Source organism: Alligator mississippiensis, chromosome 3, assembly GCF_030867095.1.
Source record: "Alligator mississippiensis isolate rAllMis1 chromosome 3, rAllMis1, whole genome shotgun sequence".
Taxonomy (NCBI): domain Eukaryota; kingdom Metazoa; phylum Chordata; order Crocodylia; family Alligatoridae; genus Alligator; species Alligator mississippiensis.
The window spans coordinates 71972903-71991956 of record NC_081826.1 but is presented as its reverse complement, the minus strand read 5'-3'; the positions used below and the strand labels follow the sequence as shown (position 1 = coordinate 71991956).

The 19054-nt window shown below is 48.2% G+C and overlaps 1 pseudogene; it reads right to left on the bottom strand.

Moving 5' to 3' along the window:
• Positions 1 to 1455: 1455 nt before the first annotated feature.
• The window catches only part of LOC102559167 (monoacylglycerol/Diacylglycerol O-acyltransferase-like), a 48122-nt pseudogene continuing 30523 nt past the window's right edge, over positions 1456 to 19054 (bottom strand).

The following is a 19054-nucleotide window of genomic DNA, read 5'->3' as shown; positions in this document are numbered from 1 at the left end:
AGGTGCCAGATGACGTGGCTTTTATTGTACTGCTACAGCCATGCACCCCACTACAGAAGAGGACAAAAACCCGCACAGTCGGTACCAATCTGACCATGCGATAAAAATTTCTTCCTGACCCCAAATATGGTGATCAGGCCATGGGGAGAATATGAATACTTACTGAGTGCAAAGAGACGCCCGAAAGACAAAAATAACCGAAAGACACTTGACAGTAAGACCCATTGAAGAAATTGTGATAATAATTTTTTTAAATTCTATTTATTTAAATAAATACAATTGAGGTGATCAGGTGATCTTGTCCCCTGAGCAGAGGGACAAAACCCTCAAGGCAGGAATTTCGGGGTTTAAATGCTAGCAGGAATATTGGCGTTTCTTCCTCACAATCCCATATCTTGGCTGCAGCCAACACACACCCTTTTTGAGGAAAGCATTAAACAAACCCTGATATAAGCAGCAGCAGGAGGGGAAAACATTTCCCTCCCAGCCCTGTGAGGTAAGCAGCAAAGCCCAGAAGCATGCAAAATCCCTATAGTAGAGCATAGGCATACCTGCTACTTCACTGTGTTTTAATAAAGAGTGAGTGTGTGTGCGTGTGTGTGTGTGTGTGTGTGTGCGCGCGCGCGCGCGCAATGGTGGGTTTCCGGAGCTTTAGGAAACTGTGAGAAACATGAGCCAATGAAGTGCTTTGTCTTGAGGTGAGGCTATTGGGAGGAACAGAAAGGAGGCACCACACTTTATCCTTTTAGTGCAGGACACAAAAAGGAGAAGCATAGTCAGTCTGTAGGCAGTGATATGACAAAAAGACTCCAAGCTTGAGCACTTGTGGCATATGCGCACTCATAGCAAGCATGTGCATGTGAGCTTTCACTCAATGAAGATCCCACACAGCCTGAAAACTTAACATTCAAATATCACAATATCTGGCTTTCATGAAAAAATGAAGGGCATTAGGAATTCTTTTGACCTGCACTTAGCAAGGGACAACTTAGGAATAAAACGAATTTTCAGAATGACACCAGCTGTAGGACAAAAGAAAATGTCCTTTTCTTTAAACCACACACACACACACCTGCTTAGTTTAATATTTCATCTTCTCTCTCTCAGTGGCCACGTCTACATGATATGCTGACTACGTAGTAGCTTGATACTACTACTGCACAGTAGTGTCACGTGGCAACAACCATGACATGACACTACTGCGCAGTACTATCCAAGGTACTGAGCAACAGCCTCACAAAAAAGACATTTGGCAGTGCTGCTGTGCAGTAACTCGGGTTACTGTGCAGTCTTTTAGTACTTGATAAACAAGTACTAAATGACTGTGTAGTAACGACTGCTCAGTCAGTGTTTTGTGTAGATGCGGTCAGTGTTTCCAAAATATATACTGCAGTTTTTTAAATGGCAACCAAAAGATACACTTGACAGTAAGAGCCATCAAAGAAATCACGATAATAATTTTTAAAGAATTTATTTAAATAAATACAGTTTTACCTTCCTCTTTGCTTTGTAGTTATTGAGGCTTTGTGGTAGCTTCAGAAAGCAGGTCAAGCTTTCCTTTTTAAAAACAGGACTACTAGACTTTTTAAAAAAATGACAGCTGAGATTTTTACAATGTCACTTGTCTCCAGGAGTCTTGAGAGTTTATATTAAAACATTCAGTTGGGACAGGCTAGTAATTTTATCATGAAAGCTGGCAAAACTTAAGCCATACTTTTTTTTTTTTTTTTTAATAGCATTCACTTGCAATCTATTTGAAAGCTTTATCTGAAACACACAGCTCATTTTTTTGCACTAATTAAGTGCTCATATTCTTCCCAGCAAAGTAAGCATTTGAGATTGGAATCAACCCTCATTGTTTCAGTCCTGCCATTAACTTGTGTGTGTTTGGAGATTGCCTTTATTGACTGAAACTAACAACAAAATAATTTGCTATTGCGTAACAAAAACTCATACATCCTACAATGCAAAATGGGATATTTTTTTATAGATTTTATAGACTGCTGCACCATTGAAGTAAAAGAGCATTTTGCCACTGACTTAAGTAAGAGACATGCTGCGTCTTTAGCAGAGTGGTTCTCAGCCTTTTTGGACTGAAGGCACACCTCACTGAGTGGCACCCAGTTCCAAAAACTGATTTACAGATTACAGTGATTGCCTCCTTGCAGACTGGCCAGGCAGTGAGGGTAGATCAGCTAGGCAGGGACAAGCCCAAGCCTGCACTTATCTGTTCATCTCCTCACACCTCACAGCACCCTTCAAAGGAACTGCACAGCACTCTGGTTGAGAATTACTTATACAGCAAAGAGTATTTCATTCCTGACAGTAATTTTACTATGGAAATGCTGAACATATTGGAGGGAGCAACATTTAGAAACAGAAAAGTTTTTTGAAATATATTACTGAGTAGAGTATGGAAAACCTTTTATAGTTCCCTTCTCATCTCACTTGAGGGACTTTATACACCATTACTTAAAAATCACTGGCAATTTTGGGTTCAGTACTCTAGGAATTAATATGCACCATATGAAAAATGTAAACTCCAGCTAATGCCATATTTTATATAAAGCTTCAGTTTACAGGCACTTAAAGGGGGTCTAATAATTCAGCTAGACTTAAAATTGGACTCAATATTTTGTCAGATAAACGTGAGAAGAAAGTTGAAAATTATCTAGGAACAATATGCACAGTTAGAAATGGGGAACTGCTGAAAATGTATTATAAGGAGTGCCATTTTGGAATTAGTTAATATCTTGAAAGCTGTTAGTTAGGCATTTAGGGGTGCAACTACAAAGGGACTTGGGGGATGCATCACTCAACCTTTAGGGGTACCTGCTGCAATCCTGGACCCAGCTAGGCACCTAATTCTGCCCAGGTGTTACATGGGGAGTCTGGGTGCCTAAGAATGGGATACATATGTAGCAACATGGTGAGCAGGAAGCTGTCTCAACATTTTCTATTGGATAGCATAGCAAACAAATGATCCTATTCTTTGCTGCTATTTAGCCACCTAAGTTTTTCCTGGAGTTAGCCACTAAATCTTTGTGAAAGAGAACAGCACGATTCTCCCAACACACATGCGCTCTTTTAAACCTAGGTGCTGTAACACTCACTAGCAAGATGGGGGGAATGCATTTTCAAATTCCTTTTCTGCCTTATTGGAACAGAGACTCAAATAAATTCAAAGCAACCATTCAATGTCACTTTATTTCATATTCTGAGAGGAGTATTTTCTCATGCTCTCCAAACACTCCTCTTTGTGGAAATATGGTCATTGGAGCATGAATGGAAATCTCCCTTTCACATATCCCAAGCAAGTAACCTAAGCACTGGACTACCGAGACCCACATGGTCTCTCATTCTCTACTATCATGGGAGGATGCTTACTCCAACAGGTGTACTGAAAAAAGTATCTACCGGATTGTACCTGCAGGTGAGGTAAGCAGGCAACATCTACTTTGAGACACCAGGATTTAGCCTCCAAGCAGCTCAGATGCATCAGGATATAGACAGGGTTTGCACATATCCACAGGCAGAAATTTAGGCACTTGCATGATTAGGTAGAGCTGAGAAGGATGGTATTCTGAAGATCTAAACAATGAAACCTAGGTTCCTAAGTACTTAAAGTAACAGTTATGTACCAAAGCCCCTTTGGTTTTGGTTCACTAACTTAAAAAAAATGCATGCACCTTTTTGCATAAGTTCTCTGTCTGTTTCTGTAGCTTGTATTCAAGCAAGCTTCCTATTGAAATCATCAGGAATTTTGTTTGGGTAGAGCGTGCAAGATTGAGCCCTGGATACAAACACAGGAAAATCTACAGTCAATCAAATCACATTTTTCTTGTTTGGTTATATGGAAATCCATAAATTAAATATGTAACATCAGTGACAATCTTCCAGCAACCATTTCTACAGAACATTTCTTTTTACTATGAATTGTCAGAGGACTGCTTATTGAACTACATGTAATTTTGTATTTTACAATTAATGAGTCACTAAATCGGTAAAATTTTCTAGTCATTTTTTTGTGTCTTTTCGAACCGTGCCAAAAAAGCCTTCCACATGCTCCCTGGTATTTGCTGATGTCTGTGTATCAGATTTTGGAGCGCAGTCTTTGTCTGTTAAAGGAAAAAGAAAGAGACAGTTAAACTTTTATGAGTCTTGACATTATGCAGCCATGCATATAGTAGAGCCCCAACTTCCTTTTGCAACCTTGATATGAGGAGTTGTGGGAGGGTGGGAATTATTGGGAAAATGTACATGTGCTAGTTGTCTCTATAGAATTTTTTTAATGAAAAAGAATTACAACGATAATTTTGGAAAGCACATAAGCAGCTACATAACTGTCATTATGGGTTTTCATGACATGGTAACATTATGTGCATACATACTTTGGGTTTTCTAATTCTCATTGAAACTGTCTAGTAATAAGGCTTTGTGAGGTCAGTACCCAGATCTTCCAGAAGTCAAAGTTATGGAAATCAGGTGAGCAGCTCCCTCAGCATGGGAGAACTTTACAAGGAAAATCCTTTGAAAAAGACTTGGCACTAACTACAGAGATCAAGGCCTGCCTAAACAGTTCCCCTGATGAAAGAGAATGGGCCTGACTGGCTCTACAGCTAAATTCCTCTGAAAAGTCTGTTTTCTCAAGAACAGTTCTTACAATCAGAGCAGGCTAAGGAAAAGGGGGTGTCTAGAATGAAAAAATTAATTCCTAGTTTTGTAGAACTAATTGAAGTAAATATTTGTAAAAGAAGACGAACTAGAAGCCGTAATATGGTAAGGTACAGCTAAGGTACAGCTTTAATAGACTTCTTAAGAGTTGTCAACTGTCAGTAAACTTGCGGACCATCACTAGAGAAAACAGGCTAAGAATGGCTATCAGCAGGGATCCTGATTTTCCCTGACCGCCCCGCCCCGCCCCCCCCCCACACACAATTCTCTGCTAAAAAATACCAAATTCTCTGCTAAAAAACTCAAAATCTGCAATTAAACTTAAAGGTCCCCCACAGCCCCCTCACCCCCGGCCCTGCTGGTGCCCCTCACTCCCCACCCACAGTCCTGCTCCCCCAGCCATGCAGGAGGGGGCCCTCAACTGCCAGACTATGGACCTGGGTCCACAGACCCTATGCAGGCCCTGCCACCATGCGCACTCCCAGGGTGAGGACCCACACCCCCCCCAAATCTGTAGACAGGGCAGGTGCAGGCTGAAGCTCCCACCCTGCTTCCCTCCCCCGCGGATTCCAGAGCCTGGCACGCATGATCCAGTGTGACTGGGGACAGCAGGGCCATGCAGGGATCTCCTTGTTCTGCTCTCCCCTGCCCCCGCCCTGACCACACACCTCCTGCTTCTGCTGCTGCTTTGAGGGGTGCAGTCCCATGGTGCTGCCTTCACTACAGCCCCATGTCCAGGAGGCACATCTCCAGGGCAGTGCAGGGTGAGCAGAGTAAGTAGATCCCCGTGTGGCTCTGCTGCTGTCTGCTGTGCCAGGTTGTGCCTGCTGGGCTCTGGAGGCAGGGCAGCAGGGAACAGTGGAGCTGTGCAGAGGAGCTGCTAGCCACTGTTCCCTACCACTCTGCTTCTCTCCCCCAGGGTCTCCTGAGCCCAGCAGGCACGACCGGGCATGGCAGAAAACAGTGGATCCATGCGGGGATCTCTTTGCCACTGCTTGCCACCAGTGCAAGGGGCTGCAGTGACGGCAGTGACAAGGAGCTCATTGCAAAATGGCAAAATCCATGGGTTTCTCTTGTAAAACAAGAAATCCGTGTTTGCTTCTGGTTTACTCCATTTTTCCATGGGAAGTGGGAAACCCAGATCCCTAACTATCAGTAAATGCTAGGAAACCAGGATGTGGGTTGTCTTGCCTAGTAGTAAGACCTGAAGCATAGGTGCAACCCAGATCAACTCCACAGGGCGGTGGGGGCTGCAGTAGGGTCTTGCATCAGAACTGGAGTTGAATGTAACAGGGGCTCAGGCAGGAGCCCCATTACTAGGGTAGCCATGGGTGTGGGTAACCATAGCGGGTACCTTACACAGGTGGGGGGAATCACACACTGGGGAGAGATCAGGATAATTAACTCACCATGGCCAGTATAAACCTGGCAACGAGCAAGCACACCTTGCTTCCAGGTACTGGAGGAAGAACAGCAAATTGCAAGATAAGAAAGAAAGAGAGAGAGAGAGAGAGAGAGAGAGAGAGAGAAGCCCAATCACCCACCAAAAAGGGGCTGAGACTACCAACCCCAGGACGCCACAGCTGGCTAATGAGAGGGGTACTCACCCGAGGGGGCTGCCACCACACACACTCCCGGGGGGGAGATAGCCCTGGGAAGAGTCGGGGCTCGGGGGATTGTCGGGCCATGAAGAACCCTGAGGTAAAGATGTTTGGGACAACACAGGCAGCTAAGGCGGTGCAGTGCCGGCTGCACTATTGGATAGCTAAGAGCTGAGCCAGCTCCACCATTAGACACGGCAAGTAACTGCGAAGGCAGCTCTCTGATCACTACTTGTAGAGGTGCAGGGAACGTGCCCTGCTGATGACTTAATTAACCGGGAAGACGCCACTTGAACTAAGAATAGTCTAATAGCATCTGGGGCACGCCCCAGCCAGGGGGGTTATCAGCTCAACTACAGAGTTTCCCTTGCTAATGAGGTAATTGATGAGGTGAATGCCACTTTGTAACTGCTTGCTAAATAAAAATCAGTACCATGTGAGTTATCATCTGGGAGGTCTGTGGTGTTTTCCTCACCCCTAAAGAATATAACTGAACCTTTTTTTGTTTTCAATCAAAGTTGTGGCAGGCGAGTTCAGAGGGGGAAACAAGGTAGATCCAACTGCCCTCCTACATTGGAAGCCGGAGCCAAAGTCAGAACAGGCCAAGGACAGAAGCCATAGCTGGAGACAGGGTAAGCCAAGGCTCAACCAGGATCACAAGTCAAAAGACAGTGCTGAAGGTCAAACCAGAACCAAAAGCAGACAACTGGAATCAAGGAATGCCACAGATCTTACCACAATACCAACAAGGAAGTGCATGGAAGGCTGGGAGCAAGAACTTTTGAATTTGCTAAGACAAGGATACTGTAGGCTAGATTTGGCTTTTAGTGGGTAGAGTAGCTGGGGCCTGCTGCCTGCAGCTGCAGGAGGCTGGCTACCTGGATTGCCTTATTCAACCCAGCTGGGACCAGGCCATGTCTCTGGGGTTGCATCAGGTAGCACCTGTTCAACAGATGACTAACCCTGATATCCTTATTGCAGCCAGCTGGGTACAGCCCCTAAAGGCAAGTGTGTCTTCTCTTCTAGGTTGGCTGATCTCATACGCTGTGCTTTATACTAGCTCTGCCAGGGGATGGGGCCACAGGAGGACACATCCCAGCCAAGACAGGTGATGAGCACAAGAAGTACCCAGATAAGTGACAAGGGTTTGGATAGCCCTAAGAATTGGGGGGGGAGGAGACATGCACCGATAGTGTAAAGGCATTTAAGGCCTCCTAATGCTCAAAGTACGGGGAATAAGCAGGAGGAACTCACTCTCCAGATACCTGGTACAAACCCAGACATAGTAGGGCTCACTGAAACCTGGTGGACTTCAACTCATGATTGGGTGGTAAACATTAAGGGCTACAGACTATACAGGTGGGACAGAATGGGGAAGAAAAGCAGGGGTGTGGCGCTCTATGTCAAAGAGCAATACATGTCCTCAACTAACAGGATGGGGTCAGAGGAGGGGCAGACTGAAGTGCTCCGAGTCAGAATACAAGGGGGTCCTGGGGAAAGGGACTTAATGGTGTGGTCTACTACAGACCACCCAACCAGGGGGAAGAGCTGGACCAGGAATTTTTGGGTCAGCTCACGGAGGCAGTTAAGTCAAGGGATGTGGTCATCATGGGTGATCTAAACTACCCAGACATTTGCTGGGAGGAGCAGTCAACCAGGTTCCTTGCTGAGATACAAGACCTCCCCCTAACCCAGAAGATGCACAGTCCCACCAGGGGGAATGCCCTGCTGGACCTGGGCCTGGCCACAGGCAATGACTTAGTGAGGGGACTCCAGGTTCTTGACCAACCTGGGCGATAGCGATCATCACCTACTGGAATTCACCATCCAGCACAGGGTGTCAAGGGCCTACAGCAAGGCAGCAGCCCTGGACTTCAGGAGGGCTGACTTCAATGAGTTGAGGAGATTGGTAGGAGAGGCATTGCGGTCCCAAGAGTAGGGGAACTAGGTGTCCAAGATGAGTGGTCCTTCCTTAAGGAGACGATCCTCCAAGCCCAAGGGGCGACAGTCCCAACGCAAAAAGCAGGAAAAAGTGCTCAAAAGCTCCCTTGGCTCACCAGAGGCATTCAGGAATGTCTAAAAGCCAAAAAGGAGGCATACATCTAATGGAAGGGGGGGCTATCACCAAAGAGGATTATACCTTCATAGCATGAGTCTGTAGGGAGGCTGTTAGAAAGGCTAAGGCAGAGACAGAACTAGGGCTAGCAACAACGATCAAGGACAGAAAAAAGTCTTTTTTTTAAATACATAGGGAGTAAAAAGAAGGCACTAGGCAACGTCAGGCCCCTGCAGGATATGCTTGGCAATCTGGTGGTTGCACCACATGGAAAAGCAAACCTTTTTAACAAATTCTTTGCCTCCATTTTTCTGAGCAGGGACTGAGGCATCTCCCCCACCTGGATTCAGGAGGGACTCCACCAGGCCTTGGGTCAGGGAGGACCAAGTTAGGGAACTTCTGGAGGGGCTGGACTTGTTAAAATCAGCAGGTCCAGATGCTCTCCACCCCAGGGTGCTGAGGGTATTGGCAGGGGTCATCGCGGGGCCCCTGGCATAGCTTTACAAGTACTCATGGTACTCTGGCCAGGTGCCAGAAGACTGGAAGAAGGCCAATGTGGTTCCAATTTTCAAAAAGGGAGGAAGGAGGATGCAGGCAACTATAGGCCCATTAGTCTTACCTCAGTCCTGGGGAAGCTCTTTGAAAAAATTATCTAGGAGCACATCTGGGAGGGACCAGCAGGGGGGGAGGATGCTCAAGGGCAACCAGCATGGTTTCATTAAGGCAGGTTCTGTCAGACCAATCTGATAGCCTTCTACGATCAGGTCACAAAATCATTGGACACAGGTGTCACAGTCAATGTAGCCTTTCTGGACTTCAGGGAGGCCTTTGACTCTGTCTCCCACCCCATTCTCATTAAAAAGCTAGGTGACTGTGGCATTGTCAGATGGGTCTCAAGTTAGCTAGGGGGCTGCACCTAGTGGATGGATCATATTCGACCTGGAGGGAGGTGGGCAGTGAAGTCGCCCAGGGCTCAGTCCTTGGGCCTGTACTGTTCAATTTCTTTATTAGTGACTTGGACAAGGGGGTGAAAAGCACCCTGTTCAAATTCACTGACAACACCAAGATTTGGGGTGAGGTGGGTATGCCAAAAGGGAGGAACAGGATACAACTGGACCTGGGCAGGTTATGGGGTGGGCGAATGTGAATAGGATGGGATTCAATACTGACATGTACAGGGTACTGCACTTAGGCAGAAAGAACCAGCATCATACCTACAGGCTGGAGTACTCCCTTCTCGAAAGCACAGAGGCAGAAAGAGATCTTGGAGTCAATATTGATTCTAAAATGAACATGGGCCACCAATCTGAGGACACAGTCAGTAAAGCTAACAGCACCTTGTCATGCATCCACAGATGCATCACGAACAGGTCCAAGGAGGTGATCTTCCCCCTCTATGTGACACTGGTCAGGCCACAGTTGTAGTACTGTATCCAGTTCTGGGCACTGCATTTCAGGAGGGATGAGGCCAGCAGCTAGAGGGTCCAGAGGAGGGCCACTCACATGATCCAGGGCCAGCAGGGCAGGCCCTACAAGGAGAGGCTATGGGACCTGAACCTGTTCAGCCTTCACAAGAGAAGGCTGAGAGGGGATCTAGTGGCCGTCTATAAAACTTACCAGAGGGGAATAGGTGAGACCCTGTTCCCCCAAGCACCTCCTGGAGTAACAAGGAATAATGGCTACAAATTGATTGAGAGTAGGTTCAGGCTAGATTTCAGGCAGCACTACTTCACAGTCAGGGTAGCCAGGATCTGGAACCAGCTTCCAAGAGAAGTGGTGCTGGCTCCTACTTTACGGGTCTTTAAAAGGAGGCTAGATAACTACCTAGCTGGGGTCATATGAGCTTAAACTTAGGAAGGGCCATATGAGCCCAGTATTCATTCCTGCCCAAGGCAGGGGGTCGGACTTGATGATCTGCTCAGGTCCCCTCCAACCCTACATCTATGAACCTATATGGTTCTGCTCTGGTCCCTGTAATCATCAGTGAAGACACTAAGCAGCTGCAACTTGATGGAAACTCTGACAGACAGAGAACAGCAGCACCAACTTGTGTCTGAGTGGGAGCACAGCACCATGAAGGGAGTGGTCTCTCAGGTGTGTGCTGCTGGCGAGTTGAGCACCACAGTGCAGGGTGCAGTAAGGGCATCAGAGGGTGACTATGTTGGGGCTCTGACAAGAAGGACAGCACAATTTAAGACCATTGCTACAGTCAAGCAGGGGTGCAGCCAAGGAAGACATTTTAATACCAAGTTTTTCCTGAAAACAAACTTTCTTTTTTTCATGGTGGTTGATGCTAAACTCCTAAACTTGAACCCAGCCCTACTAATGGGACCTGGAATAAGAGCTGTATTTATATTATGTAAAACATACCAGGAAAAAGATATTTCAGTAAAACAAGTTTGGCTGTCAGTCAAAAGCTCGCAGATTGTCAGTAAAAAAACCCCAACGAAACCTTGCATTGCCAACCGTCTCCCTAATAAACTCACAGCTTGCAGCAGTGGGCACCTTTCTCAATTTTTGCCCCCACTCTCTATTGGACAGCAATCTGACACTTCAGGCAAATATGCCCAGCTATATTTGAAGCCAATATGCTGAATTTTGTACAATTCACATAAACTAGAGTCCACAGAACTGAAACCAGCATAAGCCACAGGATGGCAGATTTTGGTCTGGGTAAAGTACTAATAGTAGCTTTTATGCCAAATACCTGAACATGCATCTTAAAACTTAAAGCATATGAATGGGCCTAAACCCCGGTTCCTCATAGCTATTTAAGCAAATAATTGCCACCCATTTCAACAGATTAAACTATTTTCAAGCATTTGTCTGACCCAGGGCTAGGCAGTCTTGACACTCAGACTAGCTAACTTGAAAACTTTAATAAACATGCTGCTTAACACTGAACTTTTCAGCCTCAAAGCTATGGTGACTGAACTGACAGAAGACAAGGAAGACAGAAAATGAAGGAAAAGTTTATGATTCGAGCAGTACAGGAAAAAAACAACCAATCACTAAAACCCCTGGCAACACAATATCCCTAGCAGAGCTTACAATCAACTACTTCAGGTGTGGTTCTAGAACAGGCTACCCAATTTCAAAGTGACTAGGGGCCACATGTCATGCAGGCTGCATCTGTGCAGGCTGAGGGGACCTTGGGCCCACACCCTGAATGGGTCTCCCACCACACTAAGTGCTGAGCTGCTGCAGTGCATGGACATCCCCTGCTCTGCCATGCCACACCAGTTGCCTCTCCCTTGTACACAGGGACCCTGAGACTAGGGCTCTGTTAGTCCCACAGCAGTGATTTCTTGCCTTGACCTTCCTCCAGTGGCAGGGGCAGGAAACAAAAGCTGACAGAGGAAGGAGAAGCCTGGTGAGCGTAGTGACAGCAACCTCCACTGTGCTAAGAGGAGCAGCACCTGAGCAGGAGGTGGGCAGTAGCAAATTAACCCCTCTCAGGCCACACACAGCCCATGAGCCAGTAGTGGGACAGACCTGATGTATCCCATAATTCAAACTCTAAGATAATTCCATAACAAAAAAGAGAAATAAAGACATAAATGTTTGGCCCCAGGAGCGGTGTGAGACACATGGGTGAAGGCCTGTTGCACCCCCGCACCCAAAGCCCCCCCAGTGACCTCCAGTGACCCCCCAGCAGCGTGTGGAGCCCACCCAGCGATCCCCAGCAGCCACAGAGCACCCCGCTGAACCCAGCACAGCCAGAGGTAAGCAGGGCCCGTGGAGGGAGGGGCTAGTATAGATCAGCTGTAGGGAGGCAGCTGAGAGGAACCGAGGAGGGTCTTGCCGCCCCAGCTCCTACTTCACCCAGGCCCCCAGGGAGCCATGCAACCGGAGCCTTGCGAACAGGCCATGCAAACAGGTGCACTTGTCTGCCCAGTGTGCAAGTTAGTGCGGGATTTTGTGCAGGAGGGTGAGTGGGAGGACCCGAGGCCCTGCCAGTGAGTCCTAGGGAAGCTAGTCCCATCAGTAGCTGGCCTCCCAGTGACATGATGTGTATGGGCACACGCCGCAACCCGAGGGTCCCCTTGGAGTCTGCAGCCTCCCCCTCTGGCATCTCAGATGTCTCCATGCAGGAGGAGCCCCTGGCTCTTGGCTGTGGGGGCTGCCTGGCACATTTCCAGGCTCCTGGGACCAGAAACATGGCCACCTCCCCTTGTGAGGTTTGCTCCACTTCGGAGTCTTTGGGGCACCAGGTAGGCGAGTTCCAGGCTGCAGTCCAGAGACTACTTGCCATCAGGGATGGCGAGCAGGAGATAGATTCCTACTGCCAGGCCCTTCACCCCCTCGAAGCAAAGTGTAGACCAAAGTCACCTTCAAGGACAAGGGAGGACTCGGGGGTCTCCCATACTGTTCAGCCAGGGGGTTGGACCAAGGTGGTCAAGGGCCCCAAGGCCTGCTGCACCAAGGTTCCCTCCCCTCTGGAGCTTTGCAACAGGTACAAGCCTCTTGCAGCCCCAGCAGAGCCGGCAGAGATGCCAGCTCCTGCAGGCAAGGGAGGATCATCCACCCCTACTCTCCCTAAGATGAAGCGTAGAGTGCTTGTCATGGGAGACTCCCTCCTGAGTGGGACTGAAGGGGCAATCTGCTGCCCTGATCCCCTAGCCCAGGAGGTCTGCTACTTCCCAGGGGCCTGTAGCTGGGACGTAGCTGAGAGGATCCCAAAGATTCTCCAGCCCTCCAACCACTACCCTATGCTCCTTATCCATGTGGACATGAATGACACAGCTCGGAGCAATCCCAATTAGGTCATGAGAGACTACAGGGCTCTGAGAGTGGGGTGGGGGTGCAGGTGGTCATTTCCTTGCTCCTTCTGGTTGTGGGTCATGAGCTGAGAAGGGAGAGATGGGTTGGTTGAGGTAGTCAACCAGAGACTGCGGCACTAGTGTCATTGTGAAGGCTTTAGCTTCCATGATCACAGCCTGCTCTTTGGTGAGGGAGGCAGTGGGCTGCTGGGAAGAGACAGCCTCCACTTCACTTCACTGGGGAGGAGGCTTTTCTTAGCTAGACTTGCTGACCTGCTCAACTGGGCTTCAAACTGAGCCCACTGGGGGATGGGGGGAGTACCACCACTGCAAGCCCACTGGGCAGTTTTTGTAAACACAGCAGGCTAAGGTACTCAAGGGAACCCACCCCTACCCCAGCCCCAGAGTGATCTATAAGAAAGGCAAGGGCCCCCAGTGGGATACTTATGTGCCTGTACACCAATGCCAGGAGCCTAGGGAACAAACAGGAGGTAATTGTAATCTTTTTGGTTTAGCAGGAGGACCATCTCATAGGGATAACAGAGACCTGGTGGGACTCCACCTATGACTGGGCCACAGGTATAGATGGCTATACCTTGTTGTGGGCAAAAGAGGCTGGTGGGTAGCTCTCTCTGTCAAGTAAAGCTGTGTGTTCCTGCAAGCTGACATTAGCACCCAGGGGGGATGATTGGAGACTCTCTGGGTCAAAATCCATGGCAAACAAGGCACAGGGGACACAATGGTGGGGGTCTACTACAGACCTCCTAGCCAGGATCAAGAACTTGATCAGGAATTCACCAGGGAACTAGTTGAGGCTGCACACTCCCAGTGCATGGTTGTCATGGGAGATTTCAACTACCCTGACATCTCATGGGAAGAGCACTTGGCCACATCTGAATGGTCGCAAAGCTTCCTCATGTATGTGGATGAGCTCTATCTGACTCAAGAAGTCTATGGACCAACGAGAGGCAAAGCACTGCTCAACCTGGTGCTGGCAATGGGGGATGACTTAATTAGTGACCTAACGATTGAAGGGAAGCTGGGAGACAGCGACCATGAGCTGATCACCTTCACCATCCACCGTGAAGCAGGCAAGTCAGTCAGCAAAGCAGAAGTCCTTGACTTAAGGAAAGCTGACTTTAACAAGTTCAGGACACTTGTTGGCGAGGCCCTAAGGGGAGGGGAGGTCAGGAAGAGTGGATGCTCCTCAAGGGAGCGATCCTGAAAGCACAAGCAATGTCTATCCCGTCACGGAGAAAAGGCAGCAAAAGAGCAGAGCAGCCCTCTTGGCTCTGCAGGGAACTAGCGGACCTCCTGCATCTAAAAAGAAAGGTCTATAAAGGATGGAAGGCTGTATCCACCCCAAAGGAGGAGTACTCTGTACTGGTCTGGACCTATAGGGAGCAAACCAGGAAAGCCAAGGCTGTGACTGAACTCCAACTGACTACGCATATCAAGGACAATAAAAGGTCCTTTTTTAGATATGTGGGGCACCAGAGGAAAAGCAAGGGTAACATTGGACCCCTGCTAAACCATATGGGTTAACTAACAACCAACGCCCAGGAAAAAGCCAAACTGCTCAACAGATATTTTGAGTTGGTTTTTCACCAGCCCCAAGGGACGGCCCTGCCCAAAACGGTATGGGATGGCTAGGGTGAGGGAGAACTATTACCCCACATCAATGTTGACCATGTGAAGGAATACCTTGAGAGGCAGGACACCTTCAAGTCAGCTGGCCCAGACAGCTTACATCCCAGGGCACTTAAGGAGCTGGCAAGCATCATAGTTCTGCCACTGGCATGGATCTTCGACAACTTGTGGCGCTCAGGCAAAGTGCCTGAGGATTGGGAGAAGGCCAATGTGGTGCCTGTCTTCAAGAAAGGGAGGAAAGTAGATCCAGAGAACTACAGGCCCATCAGCCTGACCTCCATCCCCAGGAAGATCTTGGAGAAAATCAAAGAGACCATTCTTGACAAACTGGCTGAAGGCAACTTCTTGAGGGATAGCCATCATGAGTGGTTAGGCAGGACCTACCTGCAAAAAAATCTCATCTCTTTCTATGACCAGGTGACATATCACCTGAATAAGGGAGAAGAGATTGACATCATATATCTCAACTTTAAAAAAGCTTTCAATCTGGTATCCCATGACTGTCTTAAAGAAATATTGGTCAACTGCGGCCTCGGCTACATCACAGTCTGCTGGCCGGGGAATTGGCTTTGAGGTCGGACCCAGAGAGCGGTAGTTGATGGAAGTCAATCATTGTGGCGCACCGTGACCAGTGGGGTTCCCCAAGGCTCCGTCTTTGGGCCTATTGTTTTCAACATCTTCATTAATGATGTGGATGTTGATGTCAGGAGTGGACTGGCCAAGTTTGCTGATGACACCAAACTTTGGGGTAAAGTGTCCACATCCGAGGACAGGATGGTGATCCAGGCCAAACTTGACAGGCTCAGAAAATGGGTGGATGAAAACCTGATGGCCTTCAACTCTGAAAAATGCAAAGTACTCCACCTTGGGAAGAAAAACCCACAGCATGCTTATAGGCTCAGCAGTGCTATGCTTGCTAGCACTACAGCTGAAAGGGACTTGGGGGTCATGATTGACCACAAGATGAATATGAGCCACTAATGTGATGTTGCAGCCGGCTACAACCAAAACTCTGGCTTGCATCCATAGATGCTTCTCTAGCAAATGCCAGGATGTCATCCTTCCACTGTACTCAGCCTTGGTGAGGCCACAGCTGGAGTACTGTATCCAATTCTGGGCTCCACAGTTTAAAAAGGATGTGGAGAAGCTTGAGAGAGTCCGGAGGATAGCCATGTGTATGATCAGACGGCAGGAAAATAGGCCTTATGATGAGAGGCTGACAGCTACGGGACTTTTCAGCCTGGTAAAGCGCAGGCTCAGGGGGGACCTGGTCATTGCCTATAGGTGTATAAAGGGTGTATATCAAAATCTGGGGGAACACCTGTTCACCAGAGAGCCCCATGAGATGACAAGGTCAAAACAGACACAAACTTCTCCAAGACAATTTCAGGCTGGACATAAGGAAGAACTTCTTTACAGTCCGAGCCCCCAAGACCTGGAACAGACTGCCACCAGAGGTGGTGCAAGCACCTACTCTGGATTACTTTAAGAGTCAATTGGACGTTTATCTTGCTCGGGTCCTTTGACTCCAGCTGACTTCCTGCCCCTGGGGCTAGGGGCTGGACTTGATGATCTTCTGAGGTCCCTTCCAGCCCTAATGTATATGAAATCTATGAAATACATGCACTTGTAACAGTCATTTGACGGCAAGAGAAAATTAGGGTCAACATTAGAATGCAACTGATATTGCTAAAAGAACAAACCTACCTTCTCAGCTAGTTCCTCAGCAGTTATATTTGGATTATATGGAATGGGTTCTCCAACGTGTGCACGGAGTTTGACTGGAAGCCCTCCATATGGTGGAATTAATGGCAATCGAATAATTTCAAATAACCACCTAGTTAATCCTGTGTGTTAGTTTAAAAGAAGAAAAAAAAAAAAGTCTCACAGCTTTAGAGGACTAAATTTATATTAAGTTTAACAAAAAACCAGGGCTGCCAAATTACCTAAAGCTCAATGTTTCCCTCACAATCAAAAGGCAGGAGAGACTATTACCTTTAAGATTAACTGGTTCAAAGAGCATAACAGCTTTCAGAGATGAAAGCCCTCTTCATCAGATTCTATTATTTCACTTACCCTCTTAAGCTTTAGTTTGGGTATTTTAACTCGCAGGCTGCTGGCATCCAGTGTTGTGCAGCCAGCTTGAGTTTCATTTCAGTACCTTTACAATTCAACAATTCTTGCTTTAGTGTAGTGGCTCTCAAACTTTTTAGACTCAAGACACCCCTCCCTAACTTTTGTGAATTGAGGGCACCTCATTTAAAAAAAAATGAACATATTTATTAGTTCAAGGCTTAACCCTTGCAGAGGGGCAGGGAAATAGCCAGACTGGGACAAGCCTGAGTTTGAGATTATCTCCTTATTTCCTCAAATCTGGCTTACCTTCTTATACTTTGCAGCACCTTTCACTAATTCTTCTGATAACTAGGGTTCTGGGTTTTCTGTTCACTATGGGAAAATGCAGATTTTCTCATTTTAAGGAGAAAAACATAATATTTTTTCCTTTATAGGAAAAAAATGCAAGAAACAGCTGGTTTCATCTTGCAGCCTGAGTTCCAGCCTGTAAGAGACTGGGGGGGAACATGAGGGGTGCAATCAGGCAGGGACCATCACATGCATGTGCATACAGACATTCACATGGCAGCCAGGCACCATGAAGAGCAGCTCCTGCAGCTCCCACAGCTCCCCCTAGATAAGTCTGGGAGGCTGGGATTGAGGCCCTCATAATGAGGGAGAGAATTGGGCAAGGCTGGGGCTGGGGATGTTGCCCAGCTGGGACGGTACTTGGGGCATGGAGCTTGGGGGCCCAGGGCAGGAATGTGCAGCCACAGGGCCTAGCTGGGGAATGGGATGGAGCATCGACAGCTCATCCAGCGAGACTGCAGGGGCATGGGCTCCCTGCAATTGTGTGCATTTCTGGGAGGAGTGTGGGGGGCATGTGTCCCCCAGATTTGTGCACAGGGCAGGGGTGGCTGCAGGCTGTGGGGTGGGGAGGTTGGGAGCCCTGCACCTCCATGGCAAGGTCCCCCCTGCCTGCCTGGCAGCAGTGGGGTTGGTGGCACAGAGTTGTGCCCTCTGCTGCTGCCTGGTGGGTAGAGGGTGCCTTGCCATGGCAGAGAAGGACTCCTGGTGGTGACATTGAGCCTCCCTGCTCCACTCTGCTTTCCCATGCTGGGTCCCACCTGTTGGGCCATAGAGGTCCCTGGGTGGAAGGCAGCAGGGCGGGGAGCCCCAAGCCTACAGCAGGAAGCCTGCATCAGCTTCCCCTGCCAAGGGCTCTGCTCCAGCTGGGCTGCACATAGGGGAAGGGGAACTGCACTCTGCTTTAGCCACAGCAGCCACTGCCTCCCATGGGTGGCAGCCAGAACTAGGGCATTGCTAGGAGCCCCTGGCTCCATAGCCTTGGAAGCTGGCAGCCCCCACTAGCTAGACTGGAGGGGACAGGGGATGTGGATAGTCAGTGAGGGGCACTGGCAGGCAGAGGGAGCTGTGGGTTAGGAGGGGCACCAGCAAGGGCCTAGCGGGCTGAGAGTCAGGAGGGAGGAGCACCAGCAGGGCCAGAAGGCTGTGGATCAGGAGCCAAGGGCACTGGCAGGGCCGGTGGGGCTGTGGGTGAGGAGTGAGGGTCACCAGCCAGGGTAAGGAGCAGCAGTTCAGGAGTGAGGGGCACCAGCAGGACCAGAAAGCTGTGGGTTGAAAGTGAGGAGCACCAGAAGGGCTGAGGGGGCTGTGGGTGGGGAGTGAGGGACACCAACAGGGATAGGGTTCTGTGGCTTGGGAGTGAGGGGTAATGGCATGGGCAGGGCATCGGCATATCAGGGCTGCTCATCACCACAAAACAGGGAGGGGGGTTCAGCCTGCACAGATGCAGCCCATGATCCCAGTCTCCCCCCTTGCCATGGCAAGTAGGGTGCAATTGAGATCTGATCCCAATATCATGTGTCCTGCTACATGTGTAGCCTGGCAGGAGGCATGAATTTTGGAAATGTGAATCACATCCTATCATGCCTTTAAAAGAATGTCTATCAGCAGCCCATGTCTCATCTAAGACATCCATGTTTATGTCTGACAACCCATGGACACTTTCTATTTTTCACAAAATTGAGAACAAACCAAAACCACAAAAATTCAGAAGAAGAATAATACACATTTCTGGGATACATATTTTGAGATAGGAAAGTGAAAAATGCTCTAAAGAAATATTATATTAAATGCTTCTTACTCCTTTCCTTAGGCATCCTATATGCTTCCCGAATATTTTCAGTGTACATTGGAATGATAGGCTGAGAAAGAGAAAAAAAAAAAAGATA